This window comes from Prionailurus bengalensis, chromosome B2 (assembly GCF_016509475.1).
Source record: "Prionailurus bengalensis isolate Pbe53 chromosome B2, Fcat_Pben_1.1_paternal_pri, whole genome shotgun sequence".
NCBI lineage: Eukaryota > Metazoa > Chordata > Mammalia > Carnivora > Felidae > Prionailurus > Prionailurus bengalensis.
This window is the reverse complement of record NC_057349.1, coordinates 25952213-25974596: the sequence shown is the minus strand read 5'-3', so window position 1 is coordinate 25974596 and position 22384 is coordinate 25952213. Positions and strand designations below refer to the sequence as shown.

The 22384-nt window shown below is 38.3% G+C and overlaps 1 protein-coding gene across 1 annotated transcript in view; it reads right to left on the bottom strand.

Annotated features, from left to right (window-relative positions):
* The window catches only part of MYLK4 (myosin light chain kinase family member 4), a 76679-nt gene that overhangs the window by 35668 nt on the left and 18627 nt on the right, over positions 1-22384 (bottom strand). The gene's annotated exons all lie outside the window — the stretch shown is intronic.

Here is a 22384-nt window from a genome sequence, read left to right as displayed (position 1 = left end):
CCCCCAATAGGAATTTTATGTGCACCACCTGGTTTAATCGTTGCATGTGGTGAATTGGCCTCTAAATGGGTCTGTGAATGTACTGGAAGATTTGATTCTAACTGTTCCTGTGGCCATCCACAATAAATTGGAAGCCTCCCATGGTCCTCCATTGGTCTTTTCCATTAAGCTTTTATCACCACCTCAAATGGGAATTCATAGGACATATACATGACTCTGTATTTGCCTCCTTTGGAAGGGCACTTATCCCTTCTGTGCATGTTCACGCCAATGAACAAATAATTAGAAATCTCTTTCTGGAATTGGGAAAACTTACGTATTCTACCACTATGGCAATAACGGGCCAACAATGATCACTTAGCTCATAAGTCAAAGTAGTTTTAAACAATTGCATAGTACTTGATTACCTACTTGCTGAACAGGGAGGCATTTGTGTGATAACAAACATGGCCTGTTGCACATGGATAAATTCCTTCAATTACATAATATTAGAGGAACAAGCACATTGGCCACAAAAAATTCCACCTGATGATCTATGGTGCTTTGATTTCTTTAGCTGGCTTGAGCTTCTGGTTTAGGACTATAATACAAGCTGGGGTCACTATTCTGCTCCTCATCTTATTTTGTGTAAACGTTGTTAAAGCTTTGTACCTGTTGGCCTGTTGAACCTTTATAGTAACAAAGTACCCAATACGGTGATGCTGACTCAGTGCTTCCAGATGATCCCCAACACTTACAACTCTGATAAGATGTAGACCTTGGATGGGAAATGCCAGAAAGCTCTCCCTTCCCACCCTTGCTTGTTTTCAAAATATGGCCTCAGTGTCTTCCAGTCTATGTACTTTCCTTCCAGCATGGGATGTGACATCTGGAAAAGGTCCTTCCTGGCACCAAGGGACAAAAACGATTCCAATAAGGAATAGATGATCCAGAGAAAGATCTTTATCAAAAGGGGGAAATATGAAAATGTGTTAAGTAAAACCTAACCCAAAATTGGAGCCAGGAAGCCTGTAAGGGGGTAGTTCTCATGCTCATGGCACTTGTCACAGCTTGCAAAATCCAGCAAGATGAAGACTTCCTCTCCACTAGCAATAGCAAGCTGACCTCACCTCCAGCCAATGAAGGGCCACCACTTCAATTGCCTGCAACCAATGAAAAGTTGCCACTACTTTACACTCATCTTTCTCCAATGAACTTTTGTTCAAAACAACCCCTTCCTAACTTCCTCCTTTCCTCTATGAAGAGACACTTTTCTCCTTTGTTCTCTGGACTTGTCTATGGTTTGCCACAGTTTGCTTGTCCTGAATTGCAATTCTTCTGCTTTTCCCAATAAACTAGATTTTGCTGGCTGAATCCTTTACCTTTCCCTTTTAAAAGATTGACAGCATGTAGCCCAGTCAGCTCAACTAGAGATGAGAAATGAGATTCTACCCAATTTCACCTAATTATAGGAGATTTTAATAACGTTAAAATGTTTCTGCTAAAAGGAAAAGTTGTTGATATTACTGGTGATTTTTTCCACAACACCTTCATCCTTAAAAATGTAGAGGTGGCTCAGTTGGCTAAGCGAGTCTGACTTTGGCTCTGTTCATGATCTCGCAGTTCGTGAGTTCAAACCCTGTGTCAGGCTCTGTGCTGGCAGCTGGGAGCCTGGAACCTGCTTCAGATTCTGCATCTTCTGCCCTCTCTGCCCCTCCCCCACTGGTGCTCTGTCTCTCGCTCTCTCTCTCTCTCTCTCTCTCCAAAATAAACATTAAAAAAAATTGGGCGGGGGAGGGGGGAACCCCTGAGTGGCTCAGTCAGTTAAGCGTCCGACTTCGGCCCAGGTCATGATCTCATGGTTCATGAGTTCAAACCTTGTGATGGGTTCTGTGCTGACAGTTCGAGCCTGGAGCCTGCTTTGAATTCTGTGTCTCCCTCTCTCTTCCCTTCCCCCACTCATGCTCTGTCTTTCAAAAATGAATAAACCTTAAAAAAAATTAAAATTTTTTTAAATGTAAAAGGACATTGTGGCACACAGTCTCAGTCTTTATTTTCTCTCATTAAAAATCTACCACCACCAATAAATTTTTTGAATGTACACATAGTCTCAGCATTTCATTTGTTGTTGCATACCAGTTTTCTATGATGTTTAAAAGTAGTAGGCAACTATAGATTATGTTAGGTATTGGCATAAGCACTAATCTATGTTTTCTTATTAGACTGCTATCATGAGAAGTACATAGTTAGGTCAAGTAAGTTTTAAAGTGACTACTTTTGTCTGGAGGAAAAAAATCCCTGTCAAATAAGACATAATGATGGATGGGATTAAGAAAACTCTTCAGCCTTAGACTAGACATCCCCTGAGAATAGGGAGCGGCCATTCTTTACTTTCCTTGGCTTGTGAAGAGTCCCTCTTGGAATTCTGTGTGAGGGGAGAGGTGAGCACTATCATGCACACCATATATTTCCATAGGAAGCAAAAAACAATTGCAGACTTGCTCTTCTGCCTTCCTGGAGACTGTAGGCTAGACTACACCCAGATAACAATAAATAAATAAATGCCTATGATGAGGTGACAGCTGGTCTCTACGGCAGAAATGCATAATCAGTGTTGGAAAGTTCAAGCGTGGGTATTCCAAGAACAGGATTAAAGTCTGTTTTCAGTTAGGAACCTCATATAAAAGTGTGCTCCATCTGTGTTTACTACATGCAGCTGCACCTCTCTCCAAGGGCGTAATGAACTTTTTCTTCTTTGTGAACACTGACTTACACTCAAATGTAACAACCTTAAGTAATTATCACTAGGAAAATACCTGTGTGAGACAACACAGACCAATACATGTGTGCTCTTCCCCCATTTATTGAAAGGTACTGCATACTTCATATTCATGCGCCCAGCTATTTAATCAGATTCCAGAAAATAAATCTAAACTGTGAAATGAGAAACTGCTAAGAGAAAAAAAAATAGAGGTAACTTTTTCCAACTATTCTGATCATATCTCATTATGTTCATGTATTAAAATTTAGGCAATAGTCTAAATATACTTGAATTTCACATTTAATGAGATCAGTTCAATTTGGCACTTAACAATCACTATAAAAATTTTCATTTTGATTTAGTTCAGTTACAAGCAATATAGTTTTCAAACTGACCTCATTACTGGTGGAATACATTTACACAAATATATAATGTACCAGCAAAATCGGTCAACTCTGAACATGAAAAGTTCTTCACATGCTATTACTTTGCTGTTGTTCGTTTTCTGTTCACTCCCACAAAATTACTCATATTGGCACCAATTTCTCCTATCTAACAGAGAAGTAGTGTTATTTAAAAATAAGTAAGTTCCAGGTAGATGTTATAATAGCATTAAGTACATTTTATGAATTTTACTTATAGAATCACCTCAAAATTTTCTCTACTAAAAGTTGTTACAATAAATGTCAGTCAGATTCAGTTTTTCCTTTGAATTTTAAAGAGAATTAACCAGAGGAGAATTACAACTCTATGAAAATCTACATTCTATAAAATGGAGACTCACCTGCAAAAAATCCTCAATTCAAAATCCTAAAATGTGTATTTTTTTCAAGTGGTTAAATAACTAAGACTAGCTTATTATATAATAATGAAATAATTTTAATTAAATAGCATACCATTCATATACAGTTCGTAATCATCCATATTTTTATTAAATATTGTTTCCATCAATAGTGATTTAACCAAATTAATGTCTGCAGAGTATACATAGCCTTTCCCCCTAGATGATCTAATATCTTTATTAAAACTTAAAAATAGGAACTGTGATAGAATTAATCCTACCCTAATATCTAAATAATGTTTTATTTTTATAATTAACAATGTTAGAATAAGTTCCCTTCCTAAGTTCAAGTTCTAATCAAACAACACCAGCTCCAAACTACAACTACAACCTGAAAAAGTTGACAGTGAATATATAAACATACTTGTGCTTAGAAATAATAGAAGTGTATGCTTACAATTGATATTGCTGAATGAAAACTCCATTTTTTAAAATTTGCCTTTAAGCATTATATTTTGCTACATTCTCCTTCAATGATTTTATGGATCATTTTTCAGACAATATGAAAGAGTTGACTTCTACTTATCATTTAACTTCAAAAACTTGCCATATAATGTAGGCTTCATTGTCATAAATTTTGGCTATGGGGAAAAAAAAATCATGGCTCACCCTTCCATTTCCTCTGCTAACACAACAGAAGCAATTATCCAATCTCAAAAAGTATCCTTGCTTTGACTTAAGCCATTAGTCTCATTAGCCTTAGGGAGCTCAGGGGTAAATTGGCTACTCCTCACCCACTTAGGGATTCTGGCAGCTCTCAGCTCCTCACAGGGGTTGTTGTTTTGTTTATGCCCAGGACTATATGTTCCAGTCCACTTAATCTTTTGGCTTGTTACTTTGTACTCCAACTCATAACCACAAGTTCTGATTTCCTCCCCACATGGTTCCCTCAGCGCTGCAGTCTTTATATTATAGGAAGGCCTGGGTTCACCTTCTGGCTTCTACAGCTCTGTATATTTTCCTGCATAGCACATAACCTTGAAAACACTATCTGGTTTCTTTCTAAATGAGCAACTCTCATATGGCACTTTTAAAAATATCTTAAAACTTTAATATCTCTTGGTAAGCCGTGTACCTATCAGGTTTCTGATGGTTCCTGTTCTCTTAGAAGAAAGATCCTTCGGTTTCTTCAGCTTAGACCTACTCCCATTAACCGTACTTATTATTTATGCATAATCAGAAACTGATATCTGTGTGACATTTTTTCCCACTTTGGCCATCATAACACTCTTACCAGTCTTTTCATCTACTGGTATATTTGACATCTAAAATAAAAGCTGCCCTAAGGAATAGCAGAGAGGTCCAGGGAGCCTAGCAGTTCTTACTTTACCCCAAGCCTATGGATCCACAGCCCACTTGAAACAGAGGTAAATTATACACTTGTAAGTCATGGGAACAAGGTTCAAAACTGAAACACATATTATAGGGCAGTGACCCTCTATCCTAGCTGCATAATAGAATTACCTGGAGAGTCTTTGAAAAATAGCAATACTGGTTTTTCATGCCAGACTAATTGTATCCAAAACTCTGGAGGGAGGCCCACACTTTGGTATTTTCTAAAGGCTTACAGTTGTCCGATTTAGCAAATGAAAACATAGGTGCCCAGTTAAATTTAAATTTCAGATAAAAAACAAATACTTTTTTTAGTGTAAGTATGACCCATACAATATTCTTATACTAGAAAAAATCATTATTTATCTGAAATTCTATTTTAACTTGTACCTTGTGTATTTTCTCTGGCAACCTATGTGACTATAATGAGCAGTCAAGAGTTGGGAACAATTGTCCTAGGGTTAGCTTTCTAGGGTGCTATCCCTCTAATTTGCCATGTTTGTCTTGGTGGAAAGTGAATTCTGTTGCCCCATTCAAGACTCATCTTTCAGATTTGGTTAACTATGGTTTAATTTACCACACTTTAGTAGTATGTGTTGCAGACATGCTAGGATTTGACAACAGAGAAATAAACAAGATACTGTCCCTGTCCTCAAAAGACCATTCCAGAGGTGAAATCAAACCTTCCATACTTGAACCTATATTTGATTAAAATAAGAAATAATTTTTTAAAAATATTTACCTAAATAGTAATTGTGTTGACATTTCTGTTTATAAGAAAAGTCCATTTGGAGCAAGACTTACAGGAAAACGATTCTTTAGAGTTATCAAAAGTACATTCTTAAAAATGAACTTCTAAACACTGGTTTAAAGTTTCCCTCATCTATAGGTTTTCTGGCACTGATAGCCAATTCCAGTGTTAAATGATGCCTTCCTTCTCCAGGCTGCTTTCAGCTTTGGTGCTGTTACAAGCTCTCAAGCCATACAGTTCCTTAGAAGATTTGAAGCACATTTTTTAGTATTTTTTAAAATTGGTGTTTAAAATGTTGAACAGGATGAGATCAAGAGACAAAGAGCCAAGTATTTTGTAATAGCATCACAGCTGGTATCTTACAGCATGACAAATAATTTGTTACCGACAATGTCCAAGGTATGGAAATCTGCAAGCCTTTTATTTTCCAAATCAGAGTGGTGAATTTATTCTCATATCTTGCACTAACTCATCTCCAGGTGTGTGTTCTTGAGTGGGACAGATAGGCTGGACTTGTGGCCAGTCTGCTGGACTATGCGTAACTGCACACAAGCATGTACACGGGTCTAAGACAGGACCCATCACCCTCCATGTGAGCCACAGCAGAGAACATGCTGAAAGCCACAGGTCTACATTGGTATCGATATGTTCATTCACACATATGGAGTATTGTTTTGTAATTAACCACAACTTCAGCCAGCTCTTCTGTTACCCAGTTTACATGCCTCTGAATTTCCCACAAGACATGGCAAGAAACTCAATTGCAGAAATTTATCTATATCATGGCATTCCCACACCAGCTAGTAACTCAGGAGAAAAAGGAATAAAACGAGTTTAGCATGACATGTTCTTGATGAATGCAAGTTATAGATTTTCATTAGTGTTTTGATATGTTGGCAAACCCCTACCTTTACCCCCAGATGGTACTATATACCAAATATTCTTAACTACCAGTTACTCCCAAATGTTTCGTTAATTTCTCTTCCACACGTCTCAGAATAGATGAAATAAAATGAGAGGGAAGAGTCTCTTTTTATTTTCAAACTGTGTGTTAGTATGATGCAGGAGGAAATTTTTCTGGTTGTCATGCATGAGATTTTCTGGGGGGGGTGGCGCTCAGCCCCACGGAATGAACATAATTGGGTATGAATAAACTTTAACAGGGTGGTATTCTCTGAGAAGCTATGAGGTGAAAAAATGCATCTGAGACAGGCATTCAACATGTAACATTATCCACTAATTAAAAACAGTTTTTAAGTAATGCTTAAAGTTGAGTATCTTTGGTTTAAAAAAAATAAGCAAATTTTAAGGTATTTAATTTTAAAGTAGGCTCTGAGGATTTTGTTACACAGAGCAAGATACTAACATACTTGTTTCTCACACTAATGCTCTTCTGTCCAATCACAGTATCCTTGACAAAAGGTACTTCTGTACCAATATAATTAATAAAAACAAAGATTATATATTATGAATGGGAATATGTATCAGAATACATATCAGAATTGGCCAGTATGAACTAAGTTTTTCTCATCTTTTTTTTAAATTTCTTTCAAATGTTTGTTTATTTTTGAGAGAGAGACAGAGTGAGTGGGCGAGGGGCAGAGAAAGAGGGAGACACAGAGTCCAAGGTAGGCTCTAGGCTCCGAGCCGTTAGCCGAGGGCCCAATACAGGGCTCAAACTCACAACCCGCGAGATCATGACCTGAGCTGAAGACAGATGCTTAACCAACTGAGCCACCCAGGCGCACCATATCTTTTCTTTTAAAGCAGAAGAGGGACTGCTGTTAACTGATTTATTTAAATAAACCATCACCATATTCTCATCTAATACTCACCGTAATCTAAAACCATCAAGCACTGATATTACTCTCACTGTAACAACAGCTTCATCATGTTCTGGGGCTCATATTCATCAGAGGCCACCTGAGCTGATGGATGATCTCTGTGGAGAGAAGTCTTAAGTCTCAGCTGGTCCCCTTTTGTCCATCAATGGTGTTCACCTGCTGTGTTCATAAGTATCCATGTGCTCTCTCTGACACGTAGGTCTCATTGGTCTCAAGTTGGCAAATTCCAGAAGAGGGACCATTTATGCGTAGGCTTGCATATTTGCAAATAACCTGATGAGCTCCGCCCAGACCTGTGTGTCTACTTCAGGCCATTTAAAATCCAGTAGGAAGCCACCAGTTAGTCAAAGCATATCATCAGTGATATAAAATTTCAAGTGATCTCTGACTTGAGCTAAGCAGAACAACAAAAACCTAGAATATTCATTAGTCTAGGATATTCATATTTTGAGAAGCTGATTTTAATGATCACGAAAATCATAAGCAATGGTTTCAAACTTAATTTAAGCAGAATTAACCAAACCTGATTTCTAAGGGTTTCGAGGAGTACTAAGTGGTACCCTGAGGTGAAGAAGGCCCCACTGAGGTATGCTTGTCTTCATGGAGTCAGATTTCTACTCCCTTAACACCAAGACTTTATGGCAAAAGGGCCAGATATAAGCTACTCTGCCACTGCTCAACAGAGTACCTTGCTTCAAGTAATAAATAGTTCTGAAGAAAGCAAGCTATTCAAATCCATGAAATTTTAACTCCTAGATGAGGTCATCTCCATCAAAATCGATTATTGATCTATAGCCAGGATGCTAGGTTCTAGTCCCATTTCTGCTCACCAACTGTGTGCCCTGAGGAAGGCATTTAATATCTCAAAGACCATGTTTCTCTCTGCCAAATGGGCTTACTTTCTACTTTCTAGATCCAAAGATTACTGTGAGACTAAGATACAGTGACAAATGTGTAAGTGTTTTTGGAAAAAGAAAAGCAACAAAAACACTAACTCAATTTAGTCTTCCTCAAACAAGCATTTTCAAGTGTCTGCACAAACTGTGTTTGCTCTGAATCCTCTCTCTACTGCCAAAGGGGAAGTTTCTGTGTGTCTCTACATCTAGTCTGTCACCACTGCTGAAATAGAAGGAGTGTCCATGCATGACCCTGACACTTGGAAGAACACTCTTCCTTTTACATAAGAGTTCGTACAAAGCTGCCACTGGCATTATGTTAGAGAGGGGGAGTTCCCCACCCCAAGAGTCAGGACAAGCTTTAACTGTCAGGAATTCCCTGGGGAGGTCACCAAGGACCAGCACAGCCAGGTGGTGCAGGGTTTCCCAGCCAGTACCTTTTAAAGGTCGTATTCCATATTTAGGCCCAAGGATAGGCTGGCAAATGTGCCCTGAGCTACAACTCAATAGAGAACTTTGTGTGTCTTCAAAAGAAAAATAAGTCACTGCCACTCCCACCTGAACCTAGAATAAAGAATGATTTTTTTTCGAGTGAAAAGTAATAAAAGCCAAAACCACCATGAGATACCACTCATCAGGATGGCTACTATCAAAAACAAAAATGGACAAACAAAAACCAGTGTTGGTGAGAATGTGGAGAAATTGGAACCTTTGGGCCCTGTTGGTAGAAATGTAAAATGGTGCAGCTGTTGTGGAAAATGGTGTAGCAGTTTCTCAAAAAATAAACATAGAATTACCATATGATCCAGCAATTCCATTTCTGGGTATATACCAAAATAATTAAAAGCAAAGACTCAAAGAGATATTTGTATATTCATGTTCTCAGCAGCATTATTCACAATAGCCAAAAGGTGGAAGCAATTCAAGGATCCATTTACAGATGAATAGATAAACAAAGCATGGTCTATACAGACAATGGGAATATTGTTCAGCCTTAAAAAGGAAGGAAATTCTGACAGAGGCTACAACATGGATGAACCTTGAAAACTTGCTCAGTGAAATGAGCCCATCACAAAAGGACAAATAGTGTATGGTTCCACATATACAAGGTACCTAGAAGAGTCAGATTCATAGAAACAGAAAATAGAAGGGTGGTTACTGGGAGCTGGAGGACGGGGAAATGGGGAGTTAGTGTTTCATGGGTTCAAAAGTTTCAGTTTTGCAAGATGAAAAAGTTCTGGAGGGGCGCCTGGGTGACTCAGTCGGTTAAGCGTCCGACTTCAGCTCAGGTCATGATCTCACGGTTCATGAGTTCAAGCCCCATGTCAGGCTCTGTGCTGACAGTTCGGAGCCTGGGGCCTGCTTCAGATTCTGTGTCTGTCTCTCTCTCTGCTCCTCCCCCAGTCATGCTCTGTCTGTCTCTCCTTCAAAAATAAATAAAAACATTAAAAAACATTTTTTTAAAGTTCTGGAGATGGATGGTGGTGATAGTGGCACAACAATGTAAATGTACTTAAAAGCCACAAAGTTGTACCCTTGAAAATGGTTAAGGTAGTATATTTTATATTTTACCATTGTTTTTTTAAATCATAAAAGCTAATATATGTTCTGCTGTTTGGGAATTTTCTGAAAAAAAGTAGGCTAACCAGACAATTGTGGACAGAGAAAAGGGCTATTAAAGCTGTAAAGGCATGTTAAGGTATCCTGGCTCCATTAAAGGTCCGAGCCCAGGAGAGTTCATCTGCTCAAGGAAAAGGAGTATATCCCTACTGGGCATCTGTCAAAGCTTTCTGCTGAGCTAGTCCTGCGTCAAGCTCCCAGTCTATAGTTAAGGATCAAGATCACAAATACATTGTTCTTCTCTGGTTCACCTTTGCAGAAATTCATGTTCTCTTTCCATTTCTGCAAGAGGTACATGTTTGCACCGTATGGAAAATGAAGGTGTTTTCCCTGCCAGAGAAGGAGATGTTTGCACAGTAGAAGAACTCAGAGCATGTGTGAAACTAGAGTTCCTTGGCAAATCCAAGATTTATGGAAACTTCTCTACTAGCCAGGAGCCCATGGTTTGTAATGCACACCCACTGCCCAGGCTCCCATGACTGACTCCTGCCGCCATGAATTTTAGAGACTTCACACTCTGCTCAAAGGTCTCAGTTCCCCAGCTCCATTTCTAAACAAAGAAACAAACAAAAACCCCTCTAGTAAATGCTTCTTTGTAAATGCAGAATAACAGAAATGAAAGGGTTCTAAGTAAGCACTGTTGATAAGTGGGTTGCTTAAGCTAGATAATTATCTTTTTCCATATTTCTTTTCTTCTTTCCCAAAGGATTTGAGGTCATTACCACATAGTTAGAACATTTTAACAGTTGGATTTGGTGTTATGGTCAATAATTTTAAATGACAACAGGTTTTTTTTAATTTTTTATTTATTATTTTTGAGAGAGTAGGCGGGGAAGGGGCAAAGGGACGTTGGGGAAGAGAGGATCTGAAGCGGCTTCTGTGCTGACAGCAGACTGCCCAATGAGGGGCTCAAATTCATGAACTATGAGATCTTGATCTGGGCCAAAGCCAGATGCTCAACCCACTGAGCCACCCAGGTACCCCAAATGACAACAGTTTTTATGGAAACTAAGTCTGTGGATGCCTTTTCAAGGCATCATAATCAAAATATCATGAATCACCTCTTCTTTGGTTTTTCTTTTTTTTTTTTAAGTTGAAAATAGACTTGTACATACTAGCAAGGATGTGTTTAAGCATGATCCTTTTTGGATAAATCTTTAAAGCATTTGCATATGTGCTGAAATGTGCATAAAAACTTCTAGAAGAAAGCACAAGAAATGACTAACAGTGTTAACTGCATAGACAGAAACATGAATTGGGCCCACAGAGTAATCTCTGTCCATTTTAGAGTTTTCTGTACAGTTTGAATTTGTTATCCCAAGCTAGCATGTGTACACATATATATTCATTCATTCAAGATAAAATGTTGGGTATGCTCAGAGGAATAAGACAGAGCCCCTGACAGAAAACTCTTTATAACCTAGTAAGGGACACTGATAATAAGTACATTATTAAATAATTATCATGTATGTGCTATAATTGTTTAAGAGCCTGGGCTCAGGGGTGCCTGAGTGGCTCAGTTGGTTAAGCAATCGACTTCGGCTCAAGTCAAGATCTCACCATCTGTGAGTTCAAGCCCCGCATCCGGCTCTGTGCTGACAGCTTGGAGCCTGGAGCCTGCTTCGGATTCTGTGTCTCCCTCTCTCTCTCCCCTCCCCCGTCCATGCTCTGTCTCTCTCTGTCTCAAAAATAAAATAAAACATTAAAAGAAAATTTTAAAAAAAGAACCTGGGTTCAAATTCTGACTTGGCCATTTTCTAGCTATGTGATTTTGGGTAAACTACTTAATCTTTCTGTGCCTCAGTTTTCATCTGGAATAGGATAATAATAGTTGCTACTTCATCAAGTTTTTATGAGCATTAAATGAATGAGCATATGTAAAGCACTTAGGACAGTGCTGGGCTTATGGTAAGCTCTCAATAAACCCCTAATATTATTATGGGAAAGATGCAAGATAGGCAATACACCAACCAGCACAGTGAAAAGAGGAACTTCTTCTGCCTGGGTCCTGGGTACCAAGGTTTTGAGGTGAAGATGCTGCTTAAATGAGGCCCTAAAAGATAAATAGGTTTTTGCCAGGGGAATGGGAGGGAAAGAACATTTTGGGGAAAGAGAACAGTGTGAGAAAGGGCAGGGAGGTGTGGCTGCCTGGACAGCAGCCCAAAATAGGCAATTTGAACTCCTGAACTTTCCTTCCAGGAGTGTCTCAAGGAAATGAAAAAGAAAGGGCAACTTTGTTCGTTTTTAAAGTCCAGTACGTAATATGTGTAAAGTCTGACCCTTCATATGGCATTTCAGACTCACTTGTTAAATTGCTTTTTTATAGTCTTCTTGGTAGAAGTTCACACCTGATCAAACATCTGTAAATTAACTAGTATAAAAAATGAAAATCGTGAAATATAAAGCAGATACCTATGCAGACCTCCAGAGCACAGATACACAGGATAGAGCGGGCCTCACACCTCTGCAATCCAATTTACACCTGCTTCTGGGGTCGAGTCATTTGAGACACACTGTTTGGTATTGGGAAACAGACCCCTGACAGGTCCACCTCAGCACCCACTAAGTGGTATTCAAGGCAGAGGTCCAGCACATCCCACTCCCCCAGTTGTCCCCAACTCTGAGTTTGGACCATGACCTTGCACTCCTCAACTCAAAGTCACATTGACTGGGCACCTACGTGTGCAAGACTCTGCACTAAGGGGTTTCTTAATATCTCAGTCAATCCTCACAAGGAGCCTCTGGGAAAACATTTCTGATTTCCTTCTTGGAGGGGAAAACTGAGCTTCTGAGAAGTTAAGCAATTTTCCCCAGTTCCTGGCCAATAGTTAGGATTTGTATCCATGTCTTCTTAATCTACATTCAGTGCTCTTTTCGCTATCTGCTGCCGCCTCGGAGAAATGCCCTAAGCTCAGCATGCCAAGATGTCATAGAATTAAAGAGAGAGATGGAAGAAATCCTGGACATCTAGCCCACACACTGAGAACTCCCTTGCTGCCCATGATTCCAGATGCACTCTCAGCATTGTCTACAGCCTGTGTCATAGATTGCCCAGGCAACATCCCTCTCCCATCTTCTAACAGAGACTTGTGCTCTTAGATAATGTGCTGCATTCTTCAACCTCCTTTGGGGTAGCCACTGAGATATAAGCATAAAAGAATAAAAATCTTGCAAGAAATTTTTTTGCCATTCCATTGTCCTTCTTTCCTCAAGCTTCAAGAAAAGCAGATATCATGTCAGGAGCTCCAGCAACCACTTTGGGACCATGAAGGAAAGGCCAGAGAATTTCAGAGATCTTGGCTATAAACCAACACATATGGGCTTCTTTATCATGAAGGTCTAAATCTTTATGTGTTTAATCCACCATAGCTAGAGCTGTGTTTCTAAAAACTACATGAAATTCCTAAGTGATATAGTGGCTAAAAATTAGCATGAACTGAATGCATGACTATTGTTCAAATGTTTGTTTATACTGGTGTGGTTGGTAAAATTCAGACTTACTTGAAAGAATCGCTGAATAAAAATAGCTTTCAGTCATGTATTTTCTCAACAGGAAATAACAGAAGTATAGTTGCTATTATGAGTCTGTGAACTTTTTTCTTTTACATTAATAAGGTTGGAAGTCACTAATCTCATTAGGCCTTGAAGTGACTTTGTAAGGCTACTTGGCATTCTCTTTGCACCATTCCACCAGCATCAGTTTGGATTGGTATTGCAGACAGATCTTACTAGTAAGGAGTGAGCAAAAGTGGGAAGTTAATTTTGAGCAAAAGTCTTGGGGCTTCTTAGGGAAAGCCAGAACTCCTCACAAAGAAGACTCTTCAAAGGGCAGGAAGTGCAGCTAAATCTTGGGTTATGTCCTAGAGTCACACCCATCCACAAGGGAGAAAACACTCTAGTCAATTTTGTTCATAAAAATCAACACATTGAATTTTCATCATTGAAGAATGAAAGAAGGGAGGGAGGGAGGAAGCAAAGAAAGGAGGAAAGGGGGAAAGGAGAGAGGGTGGAAGGAAGGAAGAAAAGAAAGAATAGAGGGAGGAAAGAAAAGACCAATGGGTAGTATTAAAAAGAAATAAAAGAATACTCTGTGAACTGGAAGACTGAGGCACAATTTCCCCATCTTTTATAATAGTCCCTGAGAGTATGAAAAGAAGACCACCGTTTCACAGGTAAAATTGTGAATTTGAAAGCAATTAAATATAGTAATTTTTCCCACCTAGCTATAGAATTGAATGTGCCAAATAATTAAGTATTAATTGACTGTGAAAATGCATGTCATTTTATAGCCCTTAAATTTCTTGCCTGTGTTTAGTGATTTATTAATTATAAATGACATGTTATATTTCACAGTTTGTCTTTCTGTTATTTTCATTAGAGTAAGTTCTTAACAATTCCAGGTTCAGGTACGTGGGAAGTCTATTAAAAAAAAGTATGAAATTTGTTTAAAAAGAAGTGCAAATTTAATCCAGTTCTTTTAATTCAGTAATACAAATTAATAGCTAATAAAGTATGGTTCAAGTACATGCATATCAGATTCACATCAACAAGCAGCATTTGTAATCAGAAGAACTAGTTTGTCTTTCCACATGTAAGTTCTAATAATATCTTTGAATATTTTCTCTCTTACCTAGGTTGCTAATCTACAATCTTGTTTACACTAATTTTTTAAATCAAATCCTCTCTCTGCCAAGTAGAACAAAAGTAAACTTTAACCAAGTCCATTATCACCAATTATTGGTTAGCAAAGTTTGACTACATGAGGTTTTACTGTGTAACTGACTATATGACAGTGCTGTCATATTTAATGAAAATTTGGGTTATTTTTGAACTAGTAACCCCTTATTAGAATAAGAAGTGAAATCACTGCTAATATACCTGAAAATATATCAATAGGACCTTTCCAGTTCAAAACTCACCTTTTCAACATACTCTTTCCTAAACTCCACACTCTGCTCCTTCCTTAAACTCCATTAAAATAACAGTAAAGGGATTTGTGAAATGACAAATACACAAACACACAGTAAAAAAAAAAAAAAAGAAAGATAACACTGATAGAATTTTGGAAGCTGGAGGCATAAGCAGGAGAGCTGAATCTTAAGACAAAAGAGGAAAACATTGAGAAGTATCTTAAATTGTCCCACAAAATCCCATAACATCACCTGGAATGCTTCACATATATTGATCTCTAAGTCCTATTCCCAAAGATTATGGTGTAATTGGTCTGGCATGTGGCCTAGATTTTGGAGGTTTTTCAGATTTCCTAGGTGATTCTAATATGCAGACAAGTTTTGGGATCCCTGCCCTAACATGAAAAACAGAGATTTAAAACTAATGAAACAAAGCAATTAGAGGAAACAGAGATTATGCAGAGAAAAAAATTTCCTAAAAAACTCACCAATATCCTCAGAGAAATAACAGAATGTATAAAATCTATGTAACAAGAACAGGATTCATAAAAAAGAAACACTCAGAATTAAAAAGAATTCTTGGAAATTAATACCATACAGGAGACAAGAAAATTTTTAAAAAGTTTCCACAATAAGGAAGTAATGTTGAAAGCAGAGCAGCCAGATATATAAAATAAAAATGAAAGGAAAAGATAAGAAATTTAGAAGCCTAGACTAGGAGATCCAACATTCAAATAATAGGATCTCCAGAACAAGAACAAAGAAACATGAAATTGTCCAAGAAAGTTTCCAAGATTGAAAGATGTAAGAGTCCAGCAAATATCCTGCACAGTGGATGAATAACATGTACAAGGTCTATCATTATGAAATTTCTGAATATCAGGGACAAATAGAGAGTCTCACAGATGCTAGAGAGAAAAATATATGCCTCATACAAAATATCAGAATTCTGAACTTACTTGGACATTTCCATAGAAATATGAAAGCTAGAAGACAAACTACAATGCCTTCCAAATCCTGAAAAGAAATTATTTCTAATCTAGAATTATATGCCAGATAAACTATTATCCAAGTGCTTATGTAAAATAAGGCATTTTCAGACATGTAAGATCTCAAAAATCTTACATCCCTCCATCACTTCTCAGGAAACTACTAGAAGATGTGTTCTATCTAAACAAAGTCATAAAACAAGAAAGAAAAACAAAGCATAACTACCAGATGATACCCAATATAAGAGACAGGATCTCTCTACACTGATGGGGAGTAGAAATCCTAAGATATCAACTGTTCTTCAGGTTTAGAGGGCAACCAGTGTAGAATGGATTAAAGTTCAGATTGATCAGAAGTCTCTGGGAGAAATTCCTTTAAGAAGATAAAATTGATAGGATAACTAATATATATGAAGATTTTTAGAAAAGGTTTAGAAAGTTAAGTTTGGTTTTGATACATAATACATTTTTTTAAATAAGCAAATTTTTAAATCAAGGCAACCAATAACTCCAGGAAAAAGAAAAGGCTGAGCAAGAAATGAAAATACACAATGAAGCTCTACATTTCTCTGTCATGAATAGAATTTTCAAAATCACAATAATTGAAACACTGAAATTTTATTTAACCAAAAATTATAATTATATTGGGAGAAAAGGTGTGTGTGTGTGTGTGTGTGTGTGTGTGTTGTGTGTGTGTGTTGGAAGTGGGAGACGAAAGAGACTTAATCCTTGTCTTTCTACAGCATTCAATGAAAGAAGTCTAACTATGAAATGAAAAAATAACATATACATGTTATTTAGACATATGAAAGTAAGTAACAAAAGAATCAACTAAAACAAATGAAAATGCTTACCTCTGATGAGGAGGAAATGGGGACAATAATGGTAAGGACTGCTGTTTCTCACCAAAAACATTATATAACTTTATGACTTATGGGAATGTATAATAAATATTTTAAAATATATGAAAAATATGAAGATTTTATGTAAAAATATTCTATGTATCTTATATATAAAACATTTTAACTCTGAGTGAGCCACCCCAGTTTTAGCATGACAACTTGACACCCTGTTATATAACCTTAATAATTCACTTTTACATTTAATAATTCACATTTTTTTCAATGATATACCAACTCCTATTTTTACTTCTCTAATCAAAAAAATAAAAGTTATGTGATATCTGATAATTCTTAAGATGACAAAGTAAAGTTTTAAATGTAAGCTTTCTCATCTCTGTGGAGCATCAAAAAGAGCATATATTAAAGCTTGAAGTGAATTTGCTCAAGCAATTCAGCATTCAAATATTTGGAAGTACAAAAGATGCAAAGATCTCAATAAAATTGGATGACTGCCCTCATCCTGGGCTATCTTGAGGTTTTCTCACTGGCACTCTACAGTTTGCATTTTTTTTATTTAGAATCAATTTTCCATAGTTCTTCATTCATGGCTTAGTCAAAACACCTCATAAAGTGTGGAATTTTTGCATCCTCAAGAAGAGCTCAAATAGAAGTGGTTGGGCTATGGGTGACTCTGGCTCCAGACATATCTGGCTAGACAGACACCTTTCGTTAAGTTGTTAGCCTTCAGGGGAACCTGGCTATTTCTGGGTCTTTCTACACAAAGTTAATTTTGACATTCCTGATATTCTTTACACTGGCTCTCTGCTCATTTTAAAGATGACTTTATCCTACTTTAGTCTCCCTGTAGCCAAGAATGATGCTTCTCCTTCTCACCTAACACCTGTGCTGGTGAGCTAGACACAGAAGGGACCAAACCCCTGGATCCTGATGTTCCTGCTCCTAAGGGTCCAGTGGGGGGTTGTTTTCTGTTAGGATTATGTTAAGGAAAAACAACAGAAATCCCAGAAGGTTTGGATTTATAGGAGCTGTGAAGGGGTGCTCTGACTTTGAACCAGCTGAGAAGAAACCAAGCAGAAAGACATTTATAGATCCTTAGTCACCCTGTGCTGAGGAACAAAAGTGTGAAGGATCACTGAGAGCCATTAGGGAAATTATGGAGGAAAGAATAAAGTTTTTTTTTCTTTTGCCAAGTAAACTCACACGACAGAAATCCATCCTTTAGACCTTTATGGTCAGTTGCTAAGTAATACAAGACATTTTAACCCACTCCACAGTTCATTATTTTCTGGAGATCTGGAAGGAATCCATTTCATGGAGTGAACACATATAGAACAATCTGGTCTGCCTAACTTTCTAAGTACTGTATGTAGCACAGCACCAGAGAAATGAAAAATTCGTTAATATCTTGATGATGATAAAGACTAACAGGGAAATATCCTCATGGAGAATCCTCATATTCTATTAAGAAACATAATTTTTCAAGTTAAAGTTCATGACACAACTCAAGCTTACTAAAACTATATATAAAATTTTAAATATACTGTGTAGCTAAGTGAGATATTGGACTTAACATCTTTTGAATTAAATCTTGATATGCAAAGTACTTTTAAAAATAATCTCATGTGTACTGGGGGAATATAAATCAGAATTCAACATATCTCAGGATTCGATATTTTAAAAAATCAAAGAGTTTTATACTTTGTGACTGTGTCTCATTCAAACCCTTTTTATAATATCACTGACAAATGTTTGTACAGCTACAGGTTCATGATTTCATGATCATGTTGCAGGATGGAATGACCTCAGTGTTTGGAAGGTCTACTCTTACATACCATGGTCAACATTTCTGGTCTCATCTTCAAGACACTGACATAGAGTTTACCAAGTAGCAAACAATGGCCGTGGGTGCTGGGCTGCCTTCTTTTGGCTGACTTCTTATCCTTATTGGTTGCACATACTACCAAATGTTTCAAAGAGTTAAAGGGCACTAAAGCATTTCTAACAAGACTAGGAAAAAAATCAGCATCTCCAGTGTATTTAGGAAACATATCTTTTAAAAGTCCAAAAATGGTACTTAGGCTCTACAACTATAGAATTGCAGAAAAGTACAATGTTTCAAGTTACAGACAGCTGTAATAAAAAGCAGAGAAGATGTAGGAGGTGAGAGGAAGGAAGGAGCTCTGGGCACACAAAGCCATAGCCATTTGCCAGGAAATAGTTGCAAGTGTTTCAAGACTGTAGGTGAGTGGTTTTCGTGAAACCAGATCTCAGTGTTAGGTGTCTGCTTAAGTAAATTCCATCCTCAGTGCACTCTCCTAGCCACTGAGAAAATACTTGCTCCAACTTAGAGGACACAAAAGCCCTATGCAGAATTGTAAGGATATTACAACAGATGAGAAAGCACATTGAAAAGTAGGAGTGAGTAGCTCAAAGGAAACCAAGACCAAAGTAGACCTCACACCCCTGGCTTTTCTTTACTATATAATTAACCAAATGATAACTCAAGCGAAAACAAAATTCTATGTAAATATCTTAAAACTGGATTATTACCTTACAGCAGGAAAGACCAATTTTGTGGTATATGATACTTGGGAATTATAAATATGTGTCAGATTCTGTTACCTGAAATGTGGCTCTAGTAAAGTCCACTGTGTGGTTTCAGAGAGCATAGATGCAGGCAGATGGGTGGAACCCCAAGGACATGAAGAATTTGGCAATCTTTATTAATCTTAAAGAACTGGCCCCATTAACTAAATCAAAGGCAATTGCTGCTACTCTTTAAAACAAAATACAGTAGATCCAGTGTTCTGCCTCAAACACAAAAACTTTGTATTCTACTACTCCAAGAGTCTAGACACAAAGAAGGAGCAAGACACCGGGAAGCCCTTTTGGGGTAAAAATGGAAATTGAGAAGAGTGGGGAACATGTCAGGGAAAGAGGCTGCCCTAGAGCTGGTGGCAAGGAGGCACTAGAAAGTTCCTCTTCTCCTTCAGAGTCTCAGGGACACAACCTACACTATAAGTAGGTGGGAAGCCCCCCAAGGACAGGCATTTTTTCATAGAAAACAAAAGTCAGTGTTTCTAAAAGTTTAGAATACCTAAGAATCACTAGACATAAGGATCAGAAATTTTGATTTCACGTGTCTGGGATAGAGCTCAGAAATTAAAAAAAAAAAAAAGTAACCTGGTTGCTTCATACCTTCTTCTCCTTTTTTTTCCTTGTTGTTGTTGTTGCTATTATTATTATCCAGCATTTACTGAGGACTCAACAATGGCCTGACACTGCCCTTGTTCAAGCCACCTCAACCTTTTAAATGTTCATTTTTCTTCCATTCCACACACAAGTAAACTGAGGCACAGAAAAGTTAAGTCATGACTCCAAGGCAACTTAGGTAGTAATTAGCAGAGCTGATACCTCTATTTTTAAAAGTTACCCAAGTGCCACAGTTCAAAACACAAAGTCCTAGCAAGTGGCATCAGACAGTGGGGGGCAAATCCTGCTGCAACATGCTTTGTTTCTCCCTATTTGTTTCAAGGTTGTTTTTCGTAGGTAAGACACAGGAGGTGCAATGAAATCTTACTCTTTTCTGTACAGTGGGGGGTTTGTACCTTTCCCCTCTCACACCTGTATTTTCTTGATCTTCAATTAGTCGAGCCCCCACCTTCCAATCAGTAGACTCTCTGGGTTCCTCCACCCATACACACTCAGTTCCAATGAGAGAGAAATGGAGAACATTCGCAGTGCACATAGTTGCAGGTTACTGCCCCTCTGCCTTCTGTAGCTGCCTCCCCATTGGGCTAGTACAGTGCCCAGCATGACAATCAAGTCATTGCTGGTCCCCCATTGGTGCCTTCGAGCAATGGGTCCTCGGTGCCCCCACACCCTCCTGTGGTCCAGTCCACCAACTGCCCTCACACCTGGGCTCTCCAGGCTCCAGGGCCTTCCGTTCACAGCCACAGTCACAAAGCACATCATGTGTAGCCTTACTTACGGGCCACACCCCATGACTGTGCAAATAAAAGTACAGGAAGCCCAGAGAAATGTGAATTTCAGATAAGCAATGAGTAACTTTGGGGTATAAGTATGTCTCAAATATCGCATGAACATACTTATACTAAAAATGATGCATTGTTTATCTGAAATTCAAATTTCACTGGGGGCCTGAACTTTATTTGGCAACCCTACCCCAGCCTCTGCCTACAGCAGTGGGCCAGACCCCCTCAAGGAGAGGTTCTCTTTCGGCCTCCTTGGATAATTTCCAGACTGGAGATTTCAGGTCATCAGATGTGTTTTAATAACTTTGGGGAGAAAAGCAAAGGTCTCATTTTGTTTCTTTCTAGGAGGCTCCTCCTCAGGGGCATTTTTCAGCATTTACCCACCAAGACCATTGGGAGAGAAGTTTTTGACCGACTACAAAGGAACTTGTTGAAACCTATCCTAGAGGCAGTGGTTTCTGTGATTTTTTTTTATTATTTACATAACCCAGAAGGGGTTACTCAAGCAATTCTCCCAGCAGGACCACTGGGCCCAAGACAACTTTTTACCTCCATCCAGATGGAGATGCATTTGGCAAATGCTAACTTTTCTTCTCCCTAAAGCACTGCCTTACCAGGAAACCCACTAAGCTTTTGCAAATGCATGATTTAGATTCTCAAGAATGAACTTTTAGCAGTTCAACAAGAATGAATGGACAGCAGACTAAGAACAGGTTCTACATTCCAGCAAGACATCCACGTTCAGTGAGTGGTTCACACACTGAACAAAGTTGCCCTTCAAGGAGGCAAATGGACTGAAAGCCAGCGTGTTCCCTTGGCTGAGCCTAAGGAAGAGATGCCTTTTTCTTCTCTCATAAGTGAGGTCACATGACCAAGATGTCAGCTCAAGGGGCACATAGAAGAATGTTGCTGCAAATCTACTGCCCTAGAGGGAACACTTGTTAAAATTTTGCACACAGGTACTTTTCCAGCTTGGAGTGACTGCCTGTTTGAGGAGAATTGCCCAGCATAGGGGAAGAAAGAAGGAGAAAACATGGATAGGAGGCAAGTCTCAAAAACCCAGTTTTGCTTAGTTGCAACATTGAATAAAGGACTCCAAATAGCCACAGGAGCAAGTCCTTATGTGGTTAAAGGCTCTGGCGTTTGCTTAAGAGCCGAATTTTCAGTCCACATTCTCTTACTCAGCACTTTTAATCAAAATAATCAGTCCAGTGTCTGAGAAGGAGCAGGGAATGAATAGGGCAGTGTAAGAATCCCCTGTTGCTAATGAAATATTTAAAAATCCAGGACAGGGATGGCCTGTACTATTTAAGACAGAGGAGACTCTTACCATGCCCCTCCATACCCTGTTTTTTTTATTTGCAAGAGGAAAAAAATAGAATTTATGCACCTTAAAAAAATATGAAGTGAAAAATTATCCATTAGCACAGCAAAGACCTATTTCCAGGAAACAGGTTTTAAAAGAAAATTCTTGACGTCCTGAGGTTAAAACCAGGAGGTGTCATGACTTTGAAAGTGAATGATGAAAGAGCCACTGTGTCCAGGTGCAGTGCAGGCTTGCCTCGTTTCATCTGTTAAGGGAGGCTGGTTAAATCCCTGGTTG